Source organism: Corvus brachyrhynchos, unplaced genomic scaffold (genome assembly GCF_000691975.1).
Source record: "Corvus brachyrhynchos isolate BGI_N302 unplaced genomic scaffold, ASM69197v1 scaffold297, whole genome shotgun sequence".
Classification (NCBI taxonomy): Eukaryota; Metazoa; Chordata; class Aves; order Passeriformes; family Corvidae; genus Corvus; species Corvus brachyrhynchos.
Window position 1 is genome coordinate 198,568 of NW_008239118.1, and position 3,398 is coordinate 201,965.

Here is a 3,398-nt window from a genome sequence, read left to right on the forward strand (position 1 = left end):
TGCTTTGGGAGAACTTCCACTGAGTGGAGTGAGATGGTCCCACACCTCTGACCATCCCGCCGTGGCTTTCACGGACACATGGAATTCCTGGGATGGCGGGGAGGCCCTGGCACAGGATTCCCAGGGAAACTGTGGCTGTCCCATCTTTGGGAGTGCCCAGGGCCAGGCTGGATGGGGCTTGGAGTACCCTGGGATAGGGGAAGGTGTCCCTGCAGTGGCACTGGGTGGTCCTTAGGGTCCCTGCCAGTCCTGCAACTGAAGAGCTCAGGAGCAAAGCACGGAGCAGGGCTGGAGAACAGCCACATTCCAGGGCTCACATCCGTTCGGGATGGATTTGGCTCCCGGTCAGGGCTGACAATTAGGCCGTACAGTTAATATTTTTACAGCTGTTTTATTAATAACGCATACAGAGCACCCAGCCAGGGTTTGTTGGAGACACCTCAGGAAAACGAACGATGTAAATAACAGATGGATGCGGAATAGTCTCACCAACAGGCACCGAGATATTCCCATCTTGTTTAGGAGGAATCTAAATAGACAGATTGGAGATAAACAGGCAAAGGGAGGAGAGCAGGGGCTGGGATTGGGGATGGATAAACTCAAAAGCACCTGGGGAGTCCCTCGGATCCTCGGGATCATGGCATCCATAAGGTTGTGGATGTGCCCACCTGGAGGAGCCTTTCCTGCACCTCTCCAGCCCAGCCAGCCCGCCTTAACCCTTGCAGGGTCTCAAGCCCAGCTCCCCAGCCGGGAAATGGTTAATTAGGATAATTCCAACAACCCTGCAATGATTTTGCCTGTAACTCTTAACTCCTCTGTTCCATGGGTTTGCTGCTCTGACTGTATTGGAATTTTGGGGCAGAGAAATGAGAAGAGAGAAGGGTGTGCGGGATATGCCCAGGAAAGGATGGATTTAGTGCATTTTGGGGGCAAACAGCTGCCGAATGTGTGCGCAACACGAGCAGGCAATGGTCCCCGGTGGTTGATGCACAAAGCTCTGTGTGGGAAGGGTAAACCAAAATCATCTGGCGCCGGGAGCCGGGCAATCACAGGGATTTGCAGTTGGATTTATACCTTGGGATTTTCTCTGGAGCTCGGAGAGCTGGGAGAGCCGGTGGCTAACAGCTGGAACTGGAGGTCCAGGTTACCTGGTGTGTGATGGGAGGAGGGCGCGAGGTGCCCACACAGGAGAAGGGCACCAGAGCCCTCCAGGGAGAGCTCAGAGCCCCTGCCAGTGCCTGAAGGAGCTTCAGGAGAGCTGGAGAGGGACTTTGGAAAAGGCACGGAGGGACAGGACAAGGGGAATGGCTTCCCACTGCCAGAGGGCAGGGACAGATGGGATATCGGGAAGCAATTCCCGGCTGTGAGGGTGGCACAGGTTTCCCAGAGAAGCTGTGGCTGCCCCAGCCCTGGAAGTGTTCCAGGCAGCCCCATTCCGCTCCTCCCGGGATTGTCACACCTCAGAGCCGCGGCATTCCCACGCATCCCGAAATCCACAGGTATGTGCCACTCCCGCTGTGACCCGAGCGCGCTCGGCGAGGAAGCAGCGCTCGGAATAGCAGCGAAGGCAGCAGAGGCTGGGGAAAGCAGGGAAAGCGAAGGGAGCCAGGAGTTCTGAAACGCAAACTGTGATAAATCTCAGCCTAACACGCCTCGGCTGGGAACACACCGTTCTCCCGGAGGAGCTGACTGCCTATCAGTGCCTTTGGAAAGGCGCTTTCTCCAGGGCTCGCTGCGGAGCGCGGGGAACACAAACACGAGGGCCTTTTCCCAGCCCGCGCCTCCCCTGGCATCCCAGCCGGGGGTTGCGTTCTCTGCGAGGAAAGTTCACGGCGGGTTCATCCCGGCTGCTTCGGAGGGGTTCGGCAGAGGGATAAACAAACAACAATTAGCACCTGATTAGCACCTCTGACATTTCCTGCGGCCTCTGTTGTACGGGTGCAGAGGAAGAGATGCTCCCGTCACTTGCCGCGTCTCAGCGCTCGGCTCCGGCTTGGGTTTTAGGGAGAATTCCTTCCTGGGAAAGGTGGTCAGGCGCTGGCACGGCTGCCCAGGGCGGCGGCGGAGTCCCCGTTCCCGGAGGATGTGGATGTGGCAGTGGTGGCCTGGGCAGGGTTAGACTCAGTGGTCTTCGAGCTCTGTTCCAACCTCAGTTCCTGTGATTCCAAAGGATTCCATGAGGATATGCTGGCATTGTAGTTACATTTTGTTAACTTCAGGCCACAGGCAGAGAAACTGCCCAAACTTCCTGGAAGGAGCAGCAGTGACGGAGCCTCCCCCCCAGCCGCTCCACTGGATCCCAGGACAGTCGGGAATTTCAATGGAGACAGTTCAGGGATAGAAAGTAGAGGCAGGAAGTGTGTGGAGCTCCGTTTGCCGAGCTCTACAGTACAGACGTCTTACCACATAAATTTAACAATTATTATTGTGTTGCCCTTTTCCAGGAAAGGGTAAAGGAGATTTGTAGGAGCACTTAACACATGTAAATCCCCACCTCTTTAAGGCAAAGCAACGCTCTAAATGGGGCCATAAATATCCCGAGTATTCTGTCCTTTCGGAAATCATACCTTTCCCCCTCCTCTCACTGCAATTAAACCCGCGCCTTATTCTAACATAGCTCTGGGGAAGCAGGCATTTAAAAACCTCCAAACAGGTGTTTGTTGAGGGAGACAGGAGCTCCGGGGGGTTCGGTGGAAGCGGGAGTCAAAGGCAAGGGTGGTTTGTGTAGCAGGGCCTGAAGTCCCACTTGCTGCTGCTTTCCCAAAAACTCGGATCAAATCCCGACCAGCCGCCCCTTTTGCCCCGTGCGAGAGCTGACAATTCACCTGCGGCTCCTCCTTCTTCTTTCCAAGGGCTTTGGCAGCGAGGGTGGGAATCCCAGGAGCAGGGAGGCTGGGAAAGTCCTCCAGTACCACAGAGTCCAGCCTGTGGCCGATCCCACCTCGTCACCAGAGCAGAGTCCAGTCCCTCCCTGGACACCTGCACACCTCCCCGAGCAGCCCCTGCCAATGTCCAGTGTTTCCATCGCAGCCCGTCCAGCGCGGCAGCTGCTTCCTGAGGAATCCATTGCCCTTTCCCGGGGCTGGAGACCGCTGGGAACTGCGGAGCGTTTCCGTAGCTGCTCCTTGCCCAGCCCCGCCCCGCCTCGCTGCGGTGCCAGGGTGCCTGCTGGATGATTTCTGTGTTGTGGTCAGCGCGCAGATCCCCCGCTGTCCGTGACTGAACCCGGCCGGTCCCGAACGCCCGGTTCTGGGTTCAAACTGACTGCCTGGCCTGCTCCTTTTACGATTCCAGTCAGAGCTCGGCGGCGCTGCGTCGCTGCCAATTTAACTGCACTTTTACCAGGACGACGAGGACGGAAAAATGAAAATCACATTTGGCACATTTAATCAGATGCT

The 3,398-nt window shown here is 56.7% G+C and overlaps 1 protein-coding gene and 1 long non-coding RNA gene across 5 annotated transcripts in view; one reads left to right on the forward strand and one right to left on the reverse strand.

Moving 5' to 3' along the window:
• The window catches only part of LOC108448076, a 101,104-nt gene that overhangs the window by 54,551 nt on the left and 43,155 nt on the right, over positions 1 to 3,398 (forward strand). The gene's annotated exons all lie outside the window — the stretch shown is intronic.
• Positions 376 to 3,375, reverse strand: LOC108448078. Its single transcript, XR_001863863.1, has 2 exons — positions 2,826 to 3,375; positions 376 to 2,156 (listed from the first exon to the last, which is right to left on the reverse strand). It is a non-coding gene; the product is annotated as an uncharacterized LOC108448078 (long non-coding RNA).